We start from the raw sequence: 26,441 nt of genomic DNA, 5'->3' as shown, positions 1-26,441 counted from the left end.
TCCACACAGTCAGTCGCCTGAGGCGGGAATTGAACCCGGGTCTCAGGCGCTGTGAGGCAGCAGTGCTAACCACTGTGCCACTGTGCCGCCCATAAAATACAGCTCATTAAATTCTAACTACAGGTAAACAATTAAACTAAATTAAACACCATAAATTATAACTCTAAAATCCTTATAAATTCTCCCTTACAAACACAGAGAGGCAAACATAAACAGGGAAATACACATAGGTGGAGCAAGGGTGGCACAGTGGCTCAGTGGTTAGCACTGTTGCCTCACAGGGCAAGGGACCTGGGTTTGATTCCTGCCTCAGGCGACTGTCTGTGTGGAGTTTGCACATTCTCCCCGTGTCTGCGTGGGTTTCCTCCAGGTGCTCCGGTTTCCTCCCACAATCCAAAGATGTGCTGGCCAGGTGAATTGGCCATGCTAAATTGCCCGTAGTGTTAGGTGCATTAGTCAGAGGGAAATGGGTCTGGATGGATTACTCTTCAGAGGGTCAGTGTGGACTTGTTGGGCTGAAAGGCCTGTTTCCACACTGTAGGGAATCAAATCTTTAAAAAAAAACTGGAAACGAACAGTTCCGTAGTCTTTGTAGAAATAAGATCAGTTGGCTTTGCTCTTGCTGATCCAAAGGCTTCTCCTCAAAATATTGTTTTCTGAATGGTTGCACTGGTGTGTATGAGGCACAGGGTTGCTGTTTCATCTATCACAGTTCTGACAACTTTGATTATCTGCTAAAGGGATGAGAAGCTGTCTTTCTTCAGGTTAAAATGACTTCCCACAAATAACTGAGAGAACAGGTTTTATGGCTGCTGATGATCCATTAGTTTCTCTTCTGGTCTGAACTAGCTTCTTTCAGTCTTACTCACAGCCCAAACTGCTCAGCTAAGTGATTAACCGATCACCTTATTGTTGGCAGGCAGACAACCTTTGTCACTGATAATTCAACCCTTGCTCACAAACCAATCACCTTCACTTGTGAACAGTCCCTCGACTTCAGTTCAACTGCATATTGCAGGAACCAAAAGTTACAAAAATGAGATTCACAAAGGTATATAATTCCTTACTTTCACGACATGCAAACCATCGTTATAAACCTAAAACAGTTCTATCTCATTTCACAACACAATTTTAAGAGTATAGGGTCTTTACATATTGAAGTGCAGAAGCATCTTGTAAATAAATTGAAGATGTGCCATAAAGATTCTTAGAGGCATATACTAGAAGCCAATGTCCATGGATGTGAGTATGTGTGGCCAATGGGCATGGGGTGGGTCCAACATGGTGCCAGGTTTCCAACATGGACATTGATTATAGCAAACAGTGAGATGAATCTGTCAAGTACCTGTTCTGGTTTCTTTGTCAAGTTTTCCCAACATCTAGCTTGTTTGGTGAGCTTCATGAGATGGGAGGCTGAATATTAATAAAATGATTTGTGTCATTAAAAAGGTGGTTAATAAGCAATAATCGCTGTCAATTGGCATCTCACTGCTGCCCAGTGAGAATCTCACCATACTACTTGTGAAAAGCATAAAAGATGGAGCGAGATGATTTCAACATTAAGATGGGTATTGCCGAGCTTCTTGTCCGACTCTGCTACTCATCTCACCATTGTCCATGTCATTAAAACCTCTTTAAGAGTTTGTCCTCAGTCGCTCCAACTATCATTACTGATCCCACTTATCATGCACCCCTTGCTTTAGTAACACAAGTCCAGTGTTCCACGTCATGATCCTGAAGAATGGTTTGACAAACTCATTATCGATTTGCTTAAAATGTTGCCCCCAGTAGCATCTGACCTTAAAAACTAAGAAGTTAACAAATCTTGTTCCGGGGACGGGGGTGTTTTAAATGAAAATTTGGAAAAACTGAGCATTCCCTTTACATTTTTATTCTTGGCTCTCTCTATTTCCAATCAGGAAAATGTATAGTCAAGGAGGAAGTGATTATATCATAGCATTATCATAAGCCTATTTTGCACAAAAATATTTAGAGCATCAATCACACATAGTGTATTGTCCATGATATCCATTCCTGTTTCCCCTTCGTTTTCCAATTTTGTTTTTATATCTTGTATGAAAACACATATATATCCTATTTACTTATCATCTTTCCTATTGTTTATTTTCAGAAAAGACTATTTTTCTTTCCTTCTGAATATATATGATGTGACTGGTTTCAATCTATTTTTGATAGTTTTGAAAAAAAATCCTCAAAATTGAAAAGAAGACCTAATAACATTTTATCTGAGTTCAAATTAGATCTTCCAAGCACATCAGTGAAAATTACTTTTTATTATTTTTAAGAAGCTGTTATTATCTTTCTAAATGCCTTGATTTCCTTTGTTAGATTATGGATGGCTGCAATAAACAATAATTGTTGAAGGAAATTATAGAAAGAAGCAGAAAATTCAAATACACTGAAAATGTCAAGACATTTAATTTTTTTCCATTTCATGGATCAGGCCTCCTACACTTTATGAGTGCTAATGGACTAGTTCAGCGTGCAGCCATGTCAATGGCCAATGAAGTTCACACTTCTGCAGTTTGACGGACTTTTGTTACTGCAGTATTCAATACTGCAGCTCCACCAGCCACATAGTGCAGTACAATGACCTCAAAACTAAAGATGGTTGAGCCATGACCACTGAAAGTATTTAGTCTGCAGCAGCCTTATTATGAAATGGCTTCACTGAAAGCCATCAAGAGGAAAATTCCTCTGTTTGCTCTCATACAAGTCACTCATTACTTGGTCAGTTTTAATTAAATTTCTCTATGTTACTTAATTTAATGTATATTATTATTGTTTCTTTCAGAATTGCAGGATTTTCCATTTTATGGCCCTTATTACAACTCTCAATTTGAAGAAGAATCTAATCATTGAACACTGATGGTTTTTAAAGTTGTTAAATGATTCCAGTGCTGATGGATGGATTTCAGCCCCCTACTCTTGCCTACAAATACTATATGCCAAAACAGAGATGTATTTGCATGAGCCTGTAGCTGGTACAATAGAGCATGCTGCTTTTTGCAAAGGAGTATTTTTAGTCCCTTTGGGCCTGCAGCAAGACTTCCGTTAACTGAACAACCGTGCCCTTACCATTACAGATACAGCAAGGTGACCCAGTTGTGCAATGGCTTGCAATAAGGACATTCACCTTCACCCTGAGAAGCAAGATAAATAAAGCCAGACTGAGGAGTAGACAATTCCTCTGTCTGGTGTCCAAACTAAGCAGGTTTGGAAACTCAGTTTTGACCTGGTAGTCAATGCTCCATATCGTAGGACGTTTGCTGAAAAGTGTAATCCACATTGCACCAATTTGCTTCTTACTTAATTAGTAACAGGATACGTAGTGGGGGGAATGTTATAGAGGTCATGGGAGACACGGTTACTGGCTGCCTCCTTTGAGACGTTCATCTGAATGATGTACCAATCAAGGAATTAACAGACCTTTGAATTGCCTTCCATGGGATCAGGACCCTAAGGTTAAAATGTTTGAGAGATAACAGGCAGCAATCAGTGATGCTGATGTACTCTTTTGTTTAGCATCACCATCAAAAAGGCAATAGCTGCACTGAAAAATACACATACAATAGGCCCATGATCACAGAGAAACCCAGGCCTGAGGTAAGTGATGGTGGAATGGGTTGCACATTTTGGAGGTTGGGGAGATGTTTAGGTTACCATCAGAAAAGGAAACAGGGTGCTCTCAATGTGCAGCCACCCTTTCTGATGCTGGTCCCCTTGATCAGGCATTGAGTACCTTTGAAGTAAGGACGCCACTTCTCAGAGGGACCATTAGCATCCTGCACATGTTTGCTTAAAACATTCCCTGCTTAATCCTGTGCTTTAAACAACTGTCACCTGAATATTGAGATCTTTGGGCTGTGTGCTAAAATGTCGCCTTGCTTCTTTTCACTAAGTAAGGCTCCTGAACTCCTCAAGTACAGTAATACTCCTTAATTTTCATTTGTATTTAGTAGTTTATCACACTCCAGTGTAGTGTCAGAGATGTGCCTCTTCATAAGTTGATGTATTCTTGCTTATGATACTCGAGTCATCAGATCAGTTACGTCATCATGATTTTCACTAAACTCATCATGCCACATCGTTCCCCATTTTTCTGTCTAGGGGAACGATGTGGCATGATGAGTTTAGTGAAAATCATGATGACGTAACTGATCTGATGACTCGAGTATCATAAGCAAGAATACATCAACTTATGAAGAGGCACATCTCTGACACTACACTGGAGTGTGATAAACTACTAAATACAAATGAAAATTAAGGAGTATTACTGTACTTGAGGAGTTCAGGAGCCTTACTTAGTGAAAAGAAGCAAGGCGACATTTTAGCACACAGCCCAAAGATCTCAATATTCAGGTGACAGTTGTTTAAAGCACAGGATTAAGCAGGGAATGTTTTAAGCAAACATGTGCAGGATGCTAATGGTCCCTCTGAGAAGTGGCGTCCTTACTTCAAAGGTACTCAATGCCTGATCAAGGGGACCAGCATCAGAAAGGGTGGCTGCACATTGAGAGCACCCTGTTTCCTTTTCTGATGGTAACCTAAACATCTCCCCAACCTCCAAAATGTGCTGTACATCATTCCATTATCTCCATTATTCTATGTGCCAACTTATATATGTTTTCTAATCATGAGCATCATTCTTACCATTATCACTGTTAACTATTAGTATCACCATTCCCCTGTCCTCCTTCTCAAAGTCCAAACATCACAGATTGGAAAGCAGCTAACCATCACCTTCGAGAGGACATCTGGGCATGGGCAATAAATGTTGATCCAGTAAGTGATGCTCCCCTCCCATGAATAAATAAGAAAAAGAGATCAGATTTCTTTGATAGGGTTAGGATTAGGGCTAGGGTTGGAGTTTAATAGTAGGGTGCTTTTGTAGCGTGTCAAGAATAATTATACCAGTCTGTACAATATCTGATGTAAGAGAGGTATGGCACTCCCACACAATGTAATAAGCATTTTTGATCTCACTTCTCGGCTTGAAGAAGGTTAATGCTTTCCTGTTCCTCCTGAAAGTCCCTTCAGCTGTTCTAGCAAAAGAAGATCTCAGTTGATCTGTTTTTCTGAAGATCGCGACATCTCACATCCAGCCCTTTAACCTTACATTCTTTCCTGGCTTTAAGGCTGGAAAGATTTTTGCTCTGTGTTTGAAATTGTGCCACCTCTGCTCCTTTTTATCTGTGGCTTATCTCTAGTTGTTTAATCTTCTCAGGGTCTTGACAAGTTAGATTTGGTGTTAAGACCAGATGCCTGGTGAGGTTCTGCAGCTTAATTTGGTTATAAACAGCATACCCCAGACCCTTAAGTCCCGGGTGAATAGCAACATTATGATTTCCCTTTGGTGTTCTCCCTTCCCCTCAGCTGGTCAAAACAAAATTAATTTAAGAAGCATCCCTTCCATTCTGAACTTGTGATGAGCAAATAAGGCAATGCTGTTGTTGCTATTGAATGGTATCAGTAACATTGGACAGCCAATTTCAAGACTTTTGGTTTTGCAGATTGGCAAAAGAAACACATTTTGGAACTACAAGTACAAAAATCTATAAATACTTTCGGGTTCAGATCTAACAACATAACATTTGGCTTAGATTGTGTTCTAAAACTGATACATCCGCTTACAACTTCCTGTCCTTTAATAATTCTGCTGGCGAGGAGCAATTGTTCAATGGTGTTATTCTGTTGGTGAACAGAGCTAATTGTGGATTTTGGATGGAGGATAGAATTTGTTACCTGACTGATGTCTGCTTCCAAAAAGTGAACTTCTTGAAATCCTTGCTCTTAAATTTAGGTTTGTGGTTCAATACTAATTCTTCTTGGAAACAGTGTATTGCAAAGATACCTTTGGTGTTCTGGTCACTGAGATTACTGCAGTTGAACAAAGTCTTGTTACTTCAATATGTCTTGATTAGTAATTGATGAGGATTAAATACATCTTCCTCAAAAATTTAAAAAAATATCCTGTGATAGTCTTCCTTATAGCCTTTCTGGTTGCAATGTATGGTTCTGTTGGCACTGAATAGGCCACATTTGACAGTGAAGTGTGATCCTGTGTCTTTTGAAATGCTTGCCCTCTACACCAATGGTTCTGCTCTTTATAATACCTCAAAGTGCACCATGGAGCTTCTGTAGTTTTGCTCTTTGCATCAATCTTGCTCTAACCGTTTTATGGTCATACATCAATAAATCTTCCACTACGGTCAGTGTTGTTCTTGTTGATTATATATTAACCATTTTTGCAGACAGTCAGTCAGAGTCTTCTGACATTTGTGCAGTTCTTGTTGGATTTTGAACAACAAACATTTGTCTGAGTATTCCCTCAGTTGCTGGCAAAGTGTTGGTTATTGCTGTAAAATAAAACTCTACATCTTCTACAAGAAGGAGATCTCTTTTTTCTGCTTGATCTATGGCTGCTATCAAGAATGTACAGTCAATTCTGCTCTAACACAGTAGTTCCATTCTCGTGCAATCCCATGTCATAAGAAAATCCCGTAATAACAGCACCATTTAAACCAATGGAGCTGAATTGTGTTACAACCAATGCACACTTTAAAAAATTGCACTTTAGCAAGTGTCCCCAATTTGTCAATTGCATTGTAGCGAATTTGCATTAACAAAACACGCATTCTAGCGTTTGCTGTTACTCGTATCTTGTCTGTAGTACAGGTTATTCCATACTCATTTCTCATTATCCTAAGCCTGAAACTTTAATGCTTAGAAGCACTTTTGAGAGTTCTTTCAATCCCAGTGATGTCACCCAATGCATGTGGCCTGTCTTGACCTGAAACTTTAGTCCCATGAAGTGGTTTGCAAAGCTTTCACATCCCCAATTAACTGCGAACATTTCCTTTTTCATGATTGATTATCTCAGTTCAGTCTCTGTCAACGGTCTTAATGTAAAATAGGCCAGCTTTCTGCCAGTTTGCACTTACGTGGGAATGTTTCAAGTTCTGTGGCTGATGCATCTGTGGCTATCACAGTAAATAAGCCTGGATTGTAATGAACTAAAACATCAGTAGAAAGTAACTTCTCTTTAGTCTTTCAAAAACCTATGATTTGTTCCTGATCGCAATACCATGATGGCCCTATTTTCAAAAGCTCTCTTCTGGGTTAACCAAGTCTGGCCAAGTTGGGAATAAAGTCCTAATTTGATTTACCATGCCCTCAAGTACTCTACATCATTTACACAGGTCAGTGCCAGAAATGCATGAATGGCACTTGTCTTTCCTGCAATGTATTCTAGAAAATGTACTTGCCATTCTAGAGATGTGGCATTTCTAACTTAGTGTGAGAGTAACATTCTGCAGTGCATTTACCATCTCTCTGACTTTCTGGTCATGTTCTTTCTTTGGTTTGCCATGCACTAAGATGTCACCCATATAGCAACTTGTGCCCTGTCAGCTTTCCAGAGTTGAAAGTTCACGACCAATCTTGAACACATTATTGAGACCGAAATATTAGTGGAATACTGATTGAATCATTGGACATGCTCTATTTCCAAAGATGGTAAAGGTCTTGCCTGCCCTCTGCAATAGAAAGATTCCATAGCATGATTTGAAAAGGATGAGCTGAATTCTCCTGGTCTCTGGGATAACTTTGACCATAACCAAAATCAACAAAGTGGAGCTCCTACTTAATTTAGCTCCTTGTTCTTTATGAGATCTTGACATGTTATATTTGTTTAAGCATAACAATCCTGTTCTTTAACTTCAAAGCTAATTCAAAAGTTGTAGATTGCTTTGGGACATCCAGATGAAATAAAATGCATTATGTCAATATAATCTTTCTGATTTGATCATATTAGTTAGGTACTTGATTTGATCATTTGGATTATATTTAGAGTACATAATAGGCACAATTCACTAACACCCTAAATATTCTGTATACCATGTTTCCTTTGAAACGTTAGTGGGTGCAGAGGAGATTTACCAAAATGTTACATGGACTGAAGAATTTTAGTTTTTAAGGAAGATTAGAAAGATAGGCTTTTTTGAAATTTAGGCCAAAGTGGGTACTGCAGATGCTGGAGATTAGAGTCAAGATTAGAGTGGTGCTGGAAAAGCACAGCAGGTAAGGCAGCATCCGAGGAGCAGGAAAATCGACATTTCAGGATTTCCTGATGAAGGGCTTTTGCCCGAAACATTGATTATCTTGCTCCTCAGATGCTCCCTGACCTGCTGTGCTTTTCCAGCACCACTCTAATCTTGACTTCTTTGAAACAGAGGAGACTGAGGAGAGACCTAACAGAAGTGCATAAAGTTATGAGAAGTCTGGAAAGCTCTACTCCATTTGATCATGTAATCTATGGGCATTGATTTAAGGTAAGAAATAGGAGATTTTTGAGAGGATCAAGTGGAATTTACTTTGCCCAGAGGATGGTGGGTACCTGGAACTCACTGGGTGTCAAGACAGAAACTCTTGTAACATTTAAAAAGTTCTTGGATATTTAGTTGAGGTTCAGAAACCTTCAAGACTTCAGGTCAAGAGCTGGAAAATGGGATAAGGCTTGGGCTCCTCGTTGGCCATTGGAAACACAATGGGTTGAATGAATTCCTTAATTCTGTGCTGTAAATGTCTCTGATTTTGTGATGCCATTTATTATCTCGTTGTTAGCATTGAGGGATATTACACATGATATTGGGAATTTGGTCTGTGGCTCTGAAATGGAGAGAGGAGCACGCAAGAAAAATGTAAAAGAGGAGAGAATGAAAGATAAACAAGTTCGGGGAACAGCCAAAACTGCTGAAAAGAATGTGAACAACTGTCAAGATATACACTAAGGAAAAGAAGTTGACACATGGATGGCAAAGTTGCAAATTGTTCCAGGAAAAGTGAGTAGGGCCTGTTAAATGTGGCAAAAAAAATTCAATAACTCTCATACTGTCAATTCCAGATTTGCAATGAATAGTGACATGACCCTGTCACGGGAATGTGATCTGTCTGCCGATTAGTCAGGAAGTGAACAGTTATTCTTTCACAGCAGCTGTGGATGCTCCCCATTCCAGGCCTGCATGGTGAAATATTAACAAGCAATATTATGTAGGAGAAAACAGCTGGAGAAATCATTTATCCAGAAACAGTGAATTGTATTTTTTTAAATGTCAGCATTGCATTCATTAACCAACTTCAATTAACACTTAGGAAGCCAGGAACACTTGGTGCCATATTTGGAGTCCTGCGTGTTCCTGTTAACTCTTTGAGCTGTGATATTTTTGTACAATTATGATCGATTAGGTGAGATTTTCCCAGCCCTGGCAAACAGGCTGGGTTGGTGGTCGGGATTGGAGTCAATGGTAAATGACAGGAAGCCATGTTGGTGGGCCTCCCTAATGCAGTGCCACAAGTCCAACCGCATGATCATTGGTGGCAGTGATAACTGCTCAGAATTGTTTAAGAGGTGGGCAGCCAACTTGAATAACTCAAAGCTGAACTGAGGGCTATTTACCCTGGCTGCTGGTACTTTTCCAACCCTGCTTTTGCTGTAGATTGCCATATGAATGGAGATGGCCTCTCAGGAGCCACCTTCCTGGGTGCAGCTCTTGGATACAGAGTTTAGTTTCTTGACTAACAATGCAGTTAAAGGCAGTGAGGACAAAGACTGAGGCCACAGTTAGATCAGCAATGACCTTATGAAATGGAAGCACAGGCTCAAGGGATCAAATGATGCACTCTTGCTCCTTTAAGATCTATATAATCATGTTTGGGGGTTGCCTCTTGCCAATAACCATCCTGAATGCCTTGATATTAATATTGCACATTATATAGTTTTAAGGAAGAGGTGAATACATTATCGATTGCCAAGGGAATGAAAAGTCCTCAGGGATACTCCGGAGTGTAGAATTAAGCTCTGAATAAGATCATGATCTTAATGAGTGGTGGAGCAGGCCTGAAGGGCCCAGAGATACTTCCACTCTCCCCTCCTGTGACTCGTGCCTGCTTACCTGTACCTGGCCCTAACACGACTGGTACCCCACCCTATGACAGCCCCTGAAGGTGCAGCTGCCTTTTGGTCTCCTTGCAGCATCTCACAGCTACCTCTCTCAGAGGCAGGACTGATGCTTCATACCTTCTTAGTGGACTGGCAGCATGGAGAGGTAGCCCCGACCTTCTTTGCTGCAGTGTGAGCTCAGGAGGCTGCCAAGAAGCCGTGACTGATTGGATCCACGATCCTGCTGTCGCCTGTGACCCAGATGTCGGCAAAAAACCCAGCAGTTCTCTCTTAGAGTCTTAGAGTCATAGAGATATACAGCATGGAAACTGACCCTTTCTTTGGTCCTACTCGTACATGATGTCCAGATACTCTCGATAAATCTAATCTCATTTGCCAGCATTTGGCCCATATCCCTCCACAATCTTCCTATTCATATACTGACTCAGATGCCCTTTCAATATTATAATTGTACTAGCCTCCACCACTTCCTCTGGCAGCTCATTCCATACATGCACCACCCTCTGCATGAAAATGTTGCCTTTAGGTCTCTTTTAAATCTTTATCCTCTCACCCTCAACCTGTGCCCTCTAGTTCTGGACTCCCCCACTAGACTTTGCCTATTTACCCTATCCATGCCCCTCATGATTTTATAAACCTCTATAAGGTCATGCCTCAGCCTCCGATACGCCACAGAAAATAGCCCCAGTCTATTCAACTTCTCCCTATAGCTCAAAGACTCCAACCCTGGCAACAGTCTTGTAAATCTGTTCTGAACCATTTCAAGTTTCATAACATCCTTCCTATAGCAGGGAGTCCAGAATTGAACATGGTATTCCAAAAGTGGCCTAACCAATGTCCTGTAGAGTCACACCATGACCTCTCAACTCCTATACTCAATGCACTGTCCAATAAAGGCAAGCATACCAAACACCTTCTTCCTATCTTATCTACCTGCGATTTCACTTTCAAGGAACTATGAACCTACACTTCAAGGTCTCTTTTTTTCAGCAACACTCCACAGGATCATACCATTAAGTATTTAAGTCCTGTCCTGATTTGCCTTTCCAAATGCATCACCTCACATTTGTCTCAATTAAACTGCATTTTTCACACCTGAGCCCATTGGCCCATCTGATCAAGATTCCGTTGTACTCTGAGGTAACCTTCTTGGCTGTCCACTACATCTCCAATTTTGGTGTCATCTGTAAACTTACTAACTTTACCTCCTATGTTCACATCTAAATATTTTCTATAAATGACAAAAAGCAGTGGTCACAGCACCGATCCTTGTGGCACCCTACTGGTCACAAACATCCAGTCTGAAAAACATCCCTTCACCACTCCTGCTCTCTTCTACCCTCAAACTGGCTCTATATCCAAATCTTCTTGTCATCAATCCCAAAATTTGCATTTAAAATCTATCAAATTCCAGTTTCATGTTTGTAAAATCAGCTACGAATTATTCGAAGTCACTAGTCTTACTTGCTAAGCTGTGAATCCCCATTAGTTGTGCCAAGCAAATATTATTTCAGGAAACCTCTGTTGTTTAAGGTTTTAGTAATAGTTTTTGTTGATAACTGGGGGGAGAAGAGACCATTCAAAAACATCCTGTGGGCTAGGCAATTCATTTATTTTTAAATATAATCCAAGCACTGGCCAGAAAAAAATTGGAAGTAAATTTTCATTTTGGAATATAAACCCCAGTCATTGAACACTCCTTTCATTTAAACAACTCAAAGTGTCCTACAGGCACATTGGAGTGAAGAATTATTGCTCTAGTCTGTAATGATTTGTTATTATCATGTTTTTGTTCTTTGTTCTGCACAGTGATATGCCCTGATAAGCCTCTCTCATGTTTATACATAGCAGTACATTTAATTAAATGGAACATAAATTTAAACAAAATCTTGACAAAAATAATGTTCACTGGAAACATGTTTAACTTTCAAAACAATCTAGCATAGAAAATGATCGAGTCGAATATATTAAAACAGCTCAAAATCTTATAGATTTTTAATTGATTGAATTAGTGAACTAAAAAGACGAGGTTTATGGGACTATGAAACAAGGTTGAAGGAGTGCACTGTCACTCTCCCTCTCTCTTTCTCTCTCTCTAAATCCTGTACTTCACTGGTCACAGCACAAATGTAAAAGCCTCTCCGTGTCATTGATACTGCCTATTATACTTTATCTGTATTAGATTTGGATAAAAAGATCCATCAGTCAGGTTTCCTTAATAAGCTAAATTATTGATTTGTTATAAAACAAGGTTTATTCAACAAAGAAACAAATTGGTTTATCATTCTGACTTATGTATGAAAGTATAAATATTTACTCTTCTGAATAATCTACCACATACAGCAATAAAAAACAAACAATAATGAACTTCATCTGCAGAGATTAATTTCAAAAAACACTTTGGCCAAACAATTGTTAATTCTTGAAGGAAAAATATGCTAAGAAATGAAATGTTCAAGATGGTTTTCAGTCAACATCCTGGCAAGTGTCACTAAACACAGACAACTGTCACTAGGACCTTCACAGACACAATTCATTCAGGAAATATCGAGCAATGCTTTTAAAATGCTTTCAGGAGAACAGTTGGATCAGTCTTTCAGGTATCATACCAGACTCTTAAAATGTTTTCTCACAAAGGCAGAAGGTGAACTGGGTGACTTCTCTCTCTCTCTCAGCAAATTGTAGCCCAACTAAACTGTAAATAATATGCAAAACAAACAATTGACTCCTGACAGCCATTAACACAAGCATGTGATTTCCAGTATGTAAGTTCAATTAATTCACTTTAACTATGTAACTTCCAGAAAGTATATTTTAAAAAGACTCCCAATGACAATGTATATAAGGTATACGCAGGCAGGGAAAGAGTTCTGAGTTTTGTGAAACAAGAGGTTCAGCTGAGCATGGCTCAGATCAGATAAGAACTTACAGTTAACAATGGGGTGCTGGAGGCAAGGGCAATGGGTTAACAAGGTGAAAAGCATTCATTGTGTAGAGCCATTTAACAATATTGGAAGCATTCAGTATGTAAGGTCAGATCCATCTGCACTACCAAGAATCTTTCCATTGACCCAGTACTCTGCCCTCCTGTTATTCTTCCCAAAGTGCATCACCTCACATTTAGCTGCATTGAACTTCATTTTCCAACTCTTAGCCCAATTCTGCAGTTTATCTAAGTCCCTCTGCAACCTGTAACATTCTTCCAAACTGTCCATTACTCCACCGACTTTAGTGTCATCTGCAAATTTACTAATCCATCCACCTATGCCTGCACCATTTATAAATCATTTATAAAGTCATTTATAAAAATGACAAACAGCAGTAGTCCCAAAACAGATCCGTGTGGCACACCACTAGTAACCAGACTCCAGGCTGAATATTTTCTATCAACCACCACTTGCTGCCTTCTCTCAGAAAGCCAGTTTATAATCCAAACTGCTAAATCACCCTCAATCCCATGCCTCTGCATTTTATCCAACAGCCTCCCATGTAGAACCTTATCAAAGGCTTTACTGAAGTCCATGAATATCATGTCAACTGCCCTACCCTCATCCAAATGCTTGGTCACCTTCTCAAAAAATTCAATGAAGTTTGTGAGACACGATCTGCCCTTGACGAAACCATGTTGACTATCTGAAATTAAATTGTTGCTTGCTAGATGATTAAAAATCTTATCTCTTATAATCCTTTCCAAAACCTTTCCTGCAACAGAAGGCTTGAGAAATGTTCGGATATCTCCCCAGCACATTGAAATGAACAAATGTCCACAATATTTTAACACAAATTCCCAAAAAGAATGAAAAATAAGATATCTTCATTGCAGGCACTTTCCCATTCTTGACGTTTTCTTATTTTTTACGAACTTTTCAGAAGATAGCACATATTTTTCATTATGTGATTAAAATCAAGGCATGTGGATTCATGGACAATTGGCTGAACAGAATATAAAATGATTACAAAACAGCAAATAAAGGGTAGCGATAAAAAGATAGATTTGCAGGAGGAAAGCATTATGAAAAGTTAATCTGTGCCAAAATTAACAGTCATTTCGATAAGTATGGTTGAATTAAGGTAATTCAGCACCAAAATTCATACTGAACTAATTGATTGAACATTTTGATGTGCTCAGGAAGAGAGGATAATGAGGTTGGTGTGGTGTACACTTGGTAAAGTGCCACATAACAGGCTTGGCATCAAAGTTAAAGCTCATGGCATAACAGAAACTGTGGCAACATAGATATAAAATTGGCTGAATGATATGTAACAGAAAGTAATGATGAATCATTGTTTTTGTGACTGGAGTGTATATAAGTGTACGTAAGTACACTCCCAAGGCTTGATATTAAACAGCCACTGTTTTTCTGTAAGATGGCACAGTTTCAAAGTATGATGGATGCAAAACTTGAAAGTATTGTAGATATGTTCAAATCAAACTATTCAGGGTTGTTATAACACACCTTAGGAACAGATGGGACTTGAACCTGGATCACAGGTGGAGACACTATCACTGTGCCACAAGAGCCCTGCCTTTGAAGCACTGTAATTGTGAGGGAGAAATAGTTCAAGAGGATGTAGACCAGCTAGTGAAATTGGCAGAAGATGTGAATAATTAAATTTAAAGTAGCAAAATGTGAAATGATACATTGAAGTGAGGCAATAGAAAATAAAGACTACTATATTAAGGCAGCCCAAGAGTTGAAAAACCTGCGGTTACATGTGCATTAACTGTTGAAGCGACAGGGCCAGTTGAGAAACAGGTATGAAGGAAAAGGGGATCTTGGGTTTTATAGATATATGTAGAAAGTACAAAACTGAGGAAGTTACTGTGAGATTTTAAACCGTATGGTTCAGTGTTAAATGGAGATTGTATCTAATTCTGGGCACTTTATTTAGGAAGAATTTAAAGGATTCTGAAAAGACTTGTGAGAATGGTTCTAGAGATAAGAGACTAGTTATGTGGAAATAATGAAAGAATTAGGACTGTTCTCGCAGAAAAGAAGAATGAGAAAAGATTTCTACAGCAAGGGGTCTGGACAAGAAGAAAATATTCCTGTTGATGGAAATACTGAAAGACAGAGGCATTTGGCAAAAAGAAAGGTGTCATAAGGAAAACATTTTAATACAGCCAATGGTAAGCATCTGGAATGTACTAACAGTGAATGTGGTGGAGGAAGATTCAATTGCAACTTTTGAAATGGTACTGGATAATTGTCTGAATTGAAAGAAATTGGGGTAAGATAGGGGAGTAAGACTGTGGTTGTCTCCTTTAAAATGTTGTAGCAATAACCACACTGCTCAATATTCAAGTTGATTGATGTAACAGCTGCCTACTAAGATGTAACCAGGAGCAGCTTATTATGCAGAGCTAGGAAAATGGCTGCTGTCATCCGTCTTAAGACCTGCAAATAATTTACTACTGTATTCCAGTGGTCCATGAAAGGTTGAGCATTTGAATAGCATGTTCCTAAGACAATTGAGTGTTTATTAACACTGACCAGAAACATTTATGTAGCAAAGATATTAAGAAGGACAGTATTTATTTTTAAACAACAGAAAATTCCAATTTCTTTGTATACTGTTGCCTTGCTGACATAAGTCCATGAGAGTTCCTAAGCTGGACAATGCGAGCAATGTAATTATTATGTTTTGCAGAATTCTAACAATGAGTCAAGGCTACCATCCCTATCCACAAGGAGTATACTTAATGTTTCTGGTTACTGTTATTTTCAAAATTCCACTGTCGTTACTTACCAAATGAGGGTTGCATCTAGTATTTGCGTAGGAAACCAATCCTATGCTTTTCATTAAAACAAAAGCTAAGAACTGCAGATGTTATAAATATGAAGTAAAAACAGGAAATGTTGCAATAACTCAGTGAGTCAGGCGAAGAGTGGAATAAAGTGAATGGATTTTGTTCTCAGGGTGGGAATAGTGATGGGTAGGTTGCAGGTCCTGGGCAGTTTAATAAGATCAACTTTTAAACTTAGTACTTTTGAAATATGAAGAAAGGTTGCCAACTCACCTGGAATGGCTGGGAGATCATCAGATTTATCCTTGAACTTCTGGTGGCCATTAGAAGTAAGATTTAAAAATGATAATGAAATAATCTAGGAAATCAGACTGAAAAGGACCAAAACAGAGCCACCAGACATGTCATACATAGACTAGTCCCAGTCCAGGACTGACTGTTCTGCAGACCCATCCCAGGGGTTTCTTAGTAAAGGGCTTAGGTGATGAGTTCTCTTTGGGAAGGCCATTGCCTGTTGCCAAGGGAACACATAATCAATGAGCTCCATAGGAAGATTAATTAGTGATTCCCAATGGACCTTGTAGGGGTTATCACAGATTGGATTCTATCACTTAACTCGCAGCCATAACAGATCCACAAAAACATGATTGTTGATTGTGTTCCAGTTAGCATTCCCACACAAGAGCAGCATGACGCTGTTGTTTTATTGCACAGATCTCAAAAAGACACTACATCTTTCACACAGCTTTATGATGTCACAATGTGTAATGCTACAGTTTAAAACATCACCATCTCCTTCTTTATATAGTCAGTCAGCTTTTTGGTTTGTCAGTTAGTTCATTAACAAGGCATTAATCAATCAGTTGATCAGCCAGTTAACTGTGTACATAATGTAATAGCAACATAAATAAGTGTAGAACCCAGACCTATCTGTTGTATTAGTATACATAGCTAGTTGTTTACCTGTGTGATTTACCTGTTTTATTCCAATAGTAGTAAGCCTAAAAGCGAGTGAACCCCAAATTGCAAGAGAGAGAGAGACAGAAACTAGCAAACAAATGGGTGGCATGGTGGCACTGTGGTTAGCACCGCTGCCTCACAGCACCAGAGAGCCGGATTCAATTCCCGCCTCAGGCAACTGTCTGTGTGGAGTTTGCACATTCTCCCTGGGTCTGTGTGGAGACCTGTGTTTCCTCCGGGTGCTCCGGTTTCCTCCCACAGTCCAAAAATGTGCAGGTCAGGTGAACTGGCCATGCTAAATTGCCTGTAGTGTTAGGTGAAGGGGTAAATGTAGAGGAATGGGTCTGGGTGTGTTGGTCTTCAGAGGGTCGGTGTGGACTTGTTGGGCCGAAGGGCCTGCTTCCACACTGTAAGTAATTGAATCTAATGAAAAGAAGCAATCCAAGAGGCCATGGCTTAAACTAAAAAGGAGTGCCACTTCCAGCTTCCTCCTCCCTGTTGCTCTGGATTGATAGGGATTACTCGCAGAATAATTAACATGTGAGTGGAATGAAATCAGATATGCCTCTGCTTCCCAGTTATTGTGTTGTTCCTTATGCTAAAGGGTAGATATTGGTGGGATAAGTACTGGCTTTATTGTACATGGATTATGAAACGACAGGTCAAAGGTCAAGGCGGCGAAAGCCTTGCGGAGTAGCTTCACACCTCAAAATGGCAGTTTTGTCTCTTACCTGAACTGCAGACGGCTGCTCCTTTTGAGCTATTAGACTGCCTATTGGCTTTGAGAACCCACTATCTGGCAACTAATTATTCACTTTGGGGAAGTTACTGTGGCTGACAGCTGTCAGACAATGCTGAGTTGGAACCTCCATTTGAATCTGACATTGGGATCCTGATCAAAAGGACAAAATCCTGCCCAACATTTTCCGTGACTGACCTTTATTGAGAACCAGACTGTTTATCATTGTAACTTTACCTTGAAAATGAAAGTATGGGCAATATATTTTGCTGAAAATCTCATTTGGAGTCACACATTATCCTTCCTAATGTTTAACATTCAAACACAAACAGAAGCATAAAAGCCAATTTGAACAAACTCAGATCACACAAATGACAATCAAATGAACAAGCAGTTTTTGGTCATATTGGTCTGGGGTGGAATGTTGCCTGGAATATCAGAAGAGGATTTTCCTTAAATTGCACTCTGTGATTTTCGTCAAACAGTGCATGGAGTATTTTATATAGTCTTCATGCAGGCAACTCAATGTTGGTTGAACATTCTTTCTGCAAAACAGAATCTCTGACAATACATCAATTGGTATTGGAATATAGTCTCAGTCTAGATTTATGTGACCAAGAGCCGGAATAGGTACAACATTAAGTGAATAGAAGGCTGGCCTACCACTCCGCCAAGTGGAAATATGGGGTAGGTTTTCCTTGGAAGTAACAAGGAGCCAATGTTGAAGGGAGTAGGGGAAGGTACAGATGTTGTAATTAGGAACCATATCTTAGTTTTCTTATTTAACATTGGCTATTTAAAGTAAAGAACTGAGAATAGTTTTAAGATGACATTTATACTAGAATGACAAGCATACATAACAGCAGCTTTTACCATTTAATGGAGCCCTATCGGAAACTGGATAGGATCTCACATATGCATTTTTTGAGAGACGGAAAGAAAGAAGATGCATCTACTGGGCAGTTTCCCCACTAAATGAACAATTATATCATTGCATTCTGTTTATATTGCTGTAGTCCAATTGGATTATGATGGTAGGTCAAGTGATACTGATTGAAACTGGTTCATTGCACATTCTTGGTTTCAGGAAGAGTATCTTCAAGTAAAACAGGAATCATTTCTGAAAACATTCAATACCATGATGAGAAATTGTGTCATCTTTTAGAATGAACTAGAGTAATGCAAAATTCCTTCCACAGCCATATCTAACTTGTAGCATTTACGGCACGTGAAATGGCAAGCTATGGTGTGGTGGGGTGTGGGGTGTGGTGTATGGTTGTGATCCCTGACCGTGCACTACATCAGGATCAGTCAATCAACAGTGAATTGGCCTATAGGAGGCCCATGAGAATGAAAGGAGCTGTAGTTTACAGTTCAGGTGAGAGGGAGAAAGAGAGAATTTCCATTTTCTGAATAGGATTGTAGGTTTCTAGGAGGTCACCTGCAGACACTGGTCCCACTTGGATTTCCAATGGAGAGGGTGGGGACTCTTCTCGTCAGCATCTGTAAATTAGCCTGAATTGGCCTTTAAGTTATTTAGTAAATTACCTGCAGCCAGTGAGTAGGTTGCTGTTCTGTCCCTAATTAATCATCAACAAAATAACCGGAGGACCAGATTGTGGTAATAGACTGGCATGTCAGCTGCCTGCAGAAAGTAATGTGCCTGCTCACTTCGAGTCAGACTTCCAGAGCAAGGTAAAAATCCTTCCCATGTCCTGAAAAGACAAGCTGGAGACAGATAAATATGTCTCTTCTTTAATTCTCTCATTCTGAACAGAGATGCCTGAAATGAGAACTGTCAATCAGAAAGCATTTTACTCCAATGGATCTGTCTCTTAACTTTTCAGGGGCCTGATTTTATAAGGTCAATGTCTTTCCTTAAGAGTGATTTAGATCCTCCCCTCACACCAAACCTGCAGCTTCCAGTGTGGTAGAGGATCCCAGGAAAGCAGACTGCATATACAGAAAATAACTTTAAAATGTTCAAAATGTTATTGAGCATTTCATTGACTGAAGAGCTTGGCTTTGGTATCATAATAACACGCTAGGATCCTGCTGAGAATCGTGTGGCAGTAATCTGCTGTGATGCAATCCCAGTGGATTGTCTCAATCATTTGTATAATTCCACTTCCACATTTAACTGTCTTTAGCATTTTGTTTCATTTAGACAATGGCATATAATAAAACAAAACTGCATAGAGTCTGAGCAGCCATAATTTAACCACAGGATTCAGGTTACATTCAGAGCTTTACAATTATGGATTATGACTTCAATTTTTTGTTGATCATTGCCACTTTCTATCACCCAATTTTGTTTACTTGCTGCTTCAGGATTAGGAATTTGGCTGATTTCCCTCTCCCCAGCATAGGGACACTATAGTGAAGCAAATTGCCCATTCGTTTAGCCTGCCTGAGATCTGCTAATTTAATGCAAACCAGGTTTTGAACCTCCAACCTTCCCAGACTGTATGGCCCAGCTACATGTTAAATTACTAAGGGAGCCACATGATTTCTTCAGGACCCCTGGACTAAATTACAGCTTTGCTGCTCACTCACTGTAATAATTCTATGTAATCTCAAAATCATGACTTGGATGCTTGACAACCTGACAGCCACTGCTTTTGAAGTTATTGTGTGCTTTTCTTTTCTCGTCCTCTTGCTCCCTTAATAAAGAAGAGCAGGATATGTGTTCAGACATCTTTCTGTTCCGACATATAGAAGAAGATCCCTACTCTTTCAAAACCCACCCAGTTGTACAGAGTTAAAATCAAGTCAATAAAGTCCCAATTATGCCACAAGACATTTGGTCAATAGATGTTTCATGACTCTGCTAGCAGCATTGAATACTGCAGACCCTTAAGGACATGCGCAGCTCTATTTTTAACATAATGCAGAAAAAAAGATGCTTTGAACTTCATAATTTAGAGATATGTTCCATCAACAATTCACATGCTATTTTGTAAAATTCAAATGCGTTGGTAAGTAAACAAATGGGAGCAACAGAATAAGGATCAAGATTCAGGTAAAGACCATAGAAATAAATAGGTTAAAAATGTGGATTTGAAGATTAGAAAAAAAAGATAAAATATATTGGGAAAAATGACTGAGAAAAATTAGGGGGACATGATACCATATCCGTGGTAAGTTTGAAGGCATGGTGGATGCACAAATGCACAAAGCCTGCCCAGCATCTTCTTTGCTCCGACCCATCTCCAATTTTCCAGGTTTGGGAAGGTGACTTGCCTATCCTTACGCCTACTGATGCCCTTAGTAGTCAAATAATGGGTATTTGGTGCCTCAACCGACAACTTTTTTACCTGCAGCCCAGCAAGTAGCCCAACACATTTTACTAGTTATCGGACAAAAGGGGGGTCTACTGTAATTCAGATACACATCCTCTGCCAGTTCTGCCACCTACAAATGGACCCCACCCCTATCTACTTTCCGAAAAGACCAATCCCTCCAGGAAATCCTCCCCCCCGCCCCACTAACCCACACTCCCCTCCCAGCACCTTCCCCTGGCACTGCAGGAATGGCAAAACCTGCGCCCACACCTCCCCCCTCACCTCCATCCAAGGGCCCAAAGGAGCCTTCCACATCCATCAAAGTTTCACCTGCACTTCCACACATGTCATTTACTGTATCCATTGCTCTTAATGCATTCTCCTCTGTGTTGGGGAGACAGGACGCCTACTCACAGAGTGTTTCAGAGAATATGAACAAACCTCTGACAAACCTGTTGGAATTCTTTGAAGAGGTGACAAGTAGGTTAGACGGGAAACCCAGTGGATGTGGTCGACCTAGACTTCCAAAAGGCCTTTGATAAGGTACCACACGGGAGGCTGCTGAGCAAGGTGAGGGCCCATGGTGTTCGAGGTGAGCTACTGGCATGGATTGAGGATTGGCTGTCTGACAGAAGGCAGAGAGTTGGGATAAAAGGTTCTTTTTCAGAATGGCAGCCGGTGACAAGCGGTGTCCCGCAGGGTTCAGTGTTAGGGCCGCAGCTGTTCACATTATATATTAACGATCTGGATGAAGGGACTGGGGGCATCCTTGCAAAGTTTGCCAATGATACAAAGTTAGGTGGACAGGCAGGTAGTACTGAGGAAGTGGGGAGGCTGCAGAAGGATCTAGACAGTTTGGGAGAGTGGTCCAGGAAATGGCTGATGGAATTCAATGTGAGCTAATGCGAGATCTTGCACTTTGGAAAAAAGAATACAAGCATGGACTATTTTCTAAACGGTGAGAAAATTCGTAAAGCCAAAGTACAAAGGGATCTGGGAGTGCTAGTTGAGGATTCTCTAAAGGTAAACCTGCAGGTTGAGTCCGTGATTAAGAAAGCGAATGCAATGTTGTCATTTATTTCAAGAGGGTTGGAATATAAAAGCAGTGCTACTGAGACTTTATAAAGCTCTGGGTAGGCCCCATTTGGAGTACTGTGTCCAGTTTTGGTCCCCACACCTCAGGAAGGACATACTGGCACTGGAGCATGTCCAGCGGAGATTCACACGGATGATCCCTGGAATGGTAGGTCTAACATACGAGAAACGGCTGAGGATCCTGGGATTGTATTCATTGGAGTTTAGAAGATTAAGAGGAGATCTAATAGAAACTTACAAGATAATACATGGCTTGGAGAGGGTGGACGCTAGGAAATTGTTTCCGTTAGGCGAGGAGACTAGGACCTGTGGACGCAGCCTTAGAATTAGAGAGGGTAAATTCAGAACAGAAATGCGGAGACATTTCTTCAGCCAGAGAGTGGTGGGCCCGTGGAATTCATTGCTGCAGAGTGCAGTGGAGGCTGGGATGCTAAATGTCTTCAAGGCAGAGATTGATAAATTCTTGATGTCACAAGGAATTAAGGGCTACGGGGAGAATGCGGGTAAGTGGAGTTGAAATGCCCATCAGCCATGATTGAATGGCGGAGTGGACTCGATGGGCCGAATGGCCTTACCTCCGCTCCTATGTCTTATGGTCTTAATATCTCCGAGACACCTGCACCAACCAACTCCGCCACCCCATGGCCAAACACTTCATCTCCCCTTTCCACTCCACCAAGTACATGCAGGTCCTGGGCCTCCTCCTTTGCCACTCCCTAAACACCTGACGCAGGGAGGAAGAACGCCTCATCTTCCGTCTCGGGACCCTCCAACCCCATGGCATCAATATGGATTCAACGAGTTTCCTCATTTTCCCTCCCCCACCTTAACCCACATCCAACCTTCCAACTCAGCACCGTTGTCATGACCTGTCCAACCTGTCAATCTTCCTTCCCACCTATCTGCTCCACCCTCCCCTCTGACATGTCACTATTACCCTCACCTCCATCCACCTATTGCGCTCTCAACTACCTTCTCCCCAGCCCCTGCCCCCTCTCATTTATCTCACCACTCCCTCAGCTCACAGCCTCACTCCTTCCAGCACCACACTCTCGACTCTTACCTTTCATCCAGCCTCCAAAACCACCCATTCTCCAGGGATTGGCTGTAGTTCCAGCAGTGATCAGTGCTTAAACGAGGGGCTGTTGGGACTACAAAACAGATAGCAGCTCTCCAAGGTGGGACTTTGTACCCAGATGGAGGTGTAAGCCCCACCTTTAGCCAATTAACATGCTGACCAGCATGGAATGGTTGCCAGACGGTCAATTTCTTTGTAGGTAGGCTCCCAAAAAGATTGTTACTTAGGGGAGAGGCATAGCATGAAATACAGCTCTCTGGTAAAACTCAGCCCAAAGAAACTAAACTGCAGAGAGAGACATTTAATAACAGTGATTCCAGAATCCAGAAGAAATATATCCCAACAAAAAGTAAGAATAAACAACCTACAATGGGTGAATAAAGAAAGAATAGAAACCAAAGCAAAAAGCATATTGCATGAACATAGACCACAAAAATGACCGTGACAAAAAGATTAAATTTGTAAGAGCAATTTGAGAAGAAGTAGCACAAACATGTAAATAAAGAAAGGCAAATGGTGTAGGGTCACTCAGTGACATCTACAAAAAACTCACAGGTAAATATGACAAAATGGCAAATGCCTTAACTCGAAATTAAGCAGGAGACAAAAATGTTAACGTTACATGAGGAAATGTTATCAAGAAGATACAAAGGTATTTAAAATGGAATTAACGTGGTGAGATAATTGATAACCAATTAAAGTTGGAGCAGGTAAACCCTTGGTCAAAATGGAAGGCAATTTGCAGGTTAAAAGTTAGGAAAAGGTTAGCAGAGGCATAGGAAATTCTATCCTAAAGAAAGATTCCACAGGAAAGGAATTAATACCAGAGGATTGGTCGACATCTCATGTAATTCCCATGCAATATAAAGGGAGATATAATGAGTCTAGGAAATTTGTTGACTGTGATTTTGGTGATGATAAAGAGAGTAAAATCCTTATTTAGTGATGTGATAGAAAAAAAAGCTGGGAAATTAAACTACAACAACAGTAAGTCAGTGTGAGTTTCAAAACAGATGATGGCACATAATTCTTTGAAGTTTGCATCACGTATAGACAGGTTGGTTAAAAAGGTGTTTTGCACGCTTACCTTCATTGCTCAGTCCTTTGAGTATAGGAGGTGGGAAGTCATGTTGGGGTTGTACAGGACATTGGTGAGGCCTCTTCCGAAGTACTATGTCCCATTTTAGTCGCCTGGTTATAGGAAGGATGTTATTAAGCTGGAGTGGGTTCAGAAGAGGCTTACTAGGACATTGCTGAGTATGGAAGGTTTGAGTTACAAGGAAAGGTTGAATAGGCTGGGACTTCTTTCACTGATACATTGGAGGCTGGGAGGTGACCTTATAAAAGTTTATAAAATCATGAAGGGTATAGACAGGGTTAATGGTAGATGTCTTTTCCTTAGGATGGGGGCATATTTTTAAGATGAGAGGAGAGAGATTTAAAAAAGAAATGAGGGGCACATGTTTTACACAGAGGGTGGTTCACAGATGGAATGAACTTCCTGAGGAAGTGGCGAATGTGGGCACAATTTCAAAATTTAAAAGACATTTGGATAAGTACATAAATAGGAAATGTTTGGAGAGGTATGGACGAGGAGCAGGTAGGTGGGACTAGTTTAGTTTGGGACTATTTTGGTGCTGTATGACTCTATGACTCTGTGAAGCTTGACCAGCTTTATTGAAGATGTAACAGTAATGGTATGTAAGGGTAATCCAGTAAGTAGAGCTGCATTTTCAAAATCTCATTGATAATGTACCACACAGTACACTTATAACTATGAGGAGAAAGTGAGGACTACAGATGCTGGAGATCAGAGCTGAAAATGTGTTGCTGGAAAAGTGCAGCAGGTCAGGCAGCATCCAAGGAACAGGAGAATCGACGTTTTGGGCATAAGCCCTTCTTCAGGATCCTTGGATGCTGCCTGACCTGCTGCGCTTTTCCAGCAACACATTTTCAACTCATAACTATGACCAGAGCAGGTGGACTTGGGGACAAGCAGCAGAATTTGTAGCAAGCTTGCTGAAAACACTAAACAGAGAATTTCAAGAATGAACGTTTACCATTCATGTGAATGGTTTCGACTTAGAAATCAGAAATATAATTTCTAAATTTGTGCATAGTGCAAAATTGGGGATTAAATTAAATTGCTCCAGGGAATCAGAATTATCCTCGATCATATTATCTCTTCTTTCTTCCTTAACTCTAAGTTTTTTTTCTCACCAAGTCGCATTATCTGCATTCACTCAATCTTTGGAGTTCAAGCTTTTTAAGTTCTGTTTACCTTTCTGTTTCTTTTTCCTTTCTTACCAACTCAGGTTTTCTTATTTCCATTTGTCTTTTTTTCTTTTCTCTTCTCATTTCTCTTTTTATTTCTCTAGTTCAACTTTCTTTTCATTTCCAACTGAATCTTAGTTAACTTTAGTGGTGACCTCAATAATTCCAGGTTTTCCTCTTTTTAGTTGTGAATGACGGGTGATGAAGTTTTGTATCTTATCCCGATGAGAACCTTTTTATTTCAACCTAAAACTTACCTGCTAATTCTCTCAGTTTAGTCTTTGTCAAAGATTTCAAATAAACCACTGTTACATTTTCCATTCCCAGAAAAATCCTAGCAACATGTTATATACTTCAGAAAAACTTCTGTTTCTATGTACAGTACCTCCATGTACTAGTTTTAAAGGATTCACAAATCCCTCTTAAATTCAACAAATATTGACCCCATATAGAGTGCTCACTGTGTTTGAGACCCAATTGATGGTAATACTGGACAAGTCAGATCCCAGAGTTAAGAGCTGGCTTGACAGAGCATAAGTTTTGTTTTATTTTTGCTTACCATGGTGGTCAGTCATTAAATACATTTACCAGAGGTTATTAATAAACATTTAACAAAAGGCATAAATGTTTATCAGACAGAAAAAGACACAAGCCATTTAAACATCATAAGAATTATTTGACACAAGCTCATGTCAAATATCAGAAGGTAAAGTTCAACCCTTTGACCCCACATCAGCCTCACATTCACACAAACATCAGTGAAGTGTTATCCTAGTCTTCATGTGAATCTTCTTGTCCATCTGACATGACTGTAATTGGTTTCGTTTTGGCAAATTTCTGCATTCATATAACTTTTTCGTTAGTTAATGCCTCCCTTCGTTAGACCCTTAAACAAAGTCCTCACTCAGCGCACTTATTCCTTACCTTGGGCCCCTTAACCTCATATTTTCAACAGCGCTATAGGATGTCTTCCTCTCTAAGTCTTCCAAAGACTTCTGTTGCTAGCATTCTTCTAAATAACACAAGATGTTTTACTTCCATCTGACTGTTTGGATGATAAACAACAGCATCATGACTGTTAAGGACCTCTTCTCTATGAATCAACTTGCTTCTTCTGATTGAACTTGCTCTGGACCCCAGTTTCACACTCTCCAAGTTGTAAAATGAAGTCAACAAACACTTTCATAATTATTTCCTCAAGCAGTTTGCAGTTCATTTATCTAAAATCATATGGTTTTCTTAAATCACAGTTCAAAACTGCTTTCTGACCATTACAGAAC

This window comes from Chiloscyllium plagiosum, unplaced genomic scaffold (assembly GCF_037043375.1).
Source record: "Chiloscyllium plagiosum isolate Xiang-an unplaced genomic scaffold, Cpla_swu_hap1 HiC_scaffold_32, whole genome shotgun sequence".
NCBI classification, from domain to species: Eukaryota; Metazoa; Chordata; class Chondrichthyes; order Orectolobiformes; family Hemiscylliidae; genus Chiloscyllium; species Chiloscyllium plagiosum.
This window is presented reverse-complemented; position numbering follows the sequence as displayed.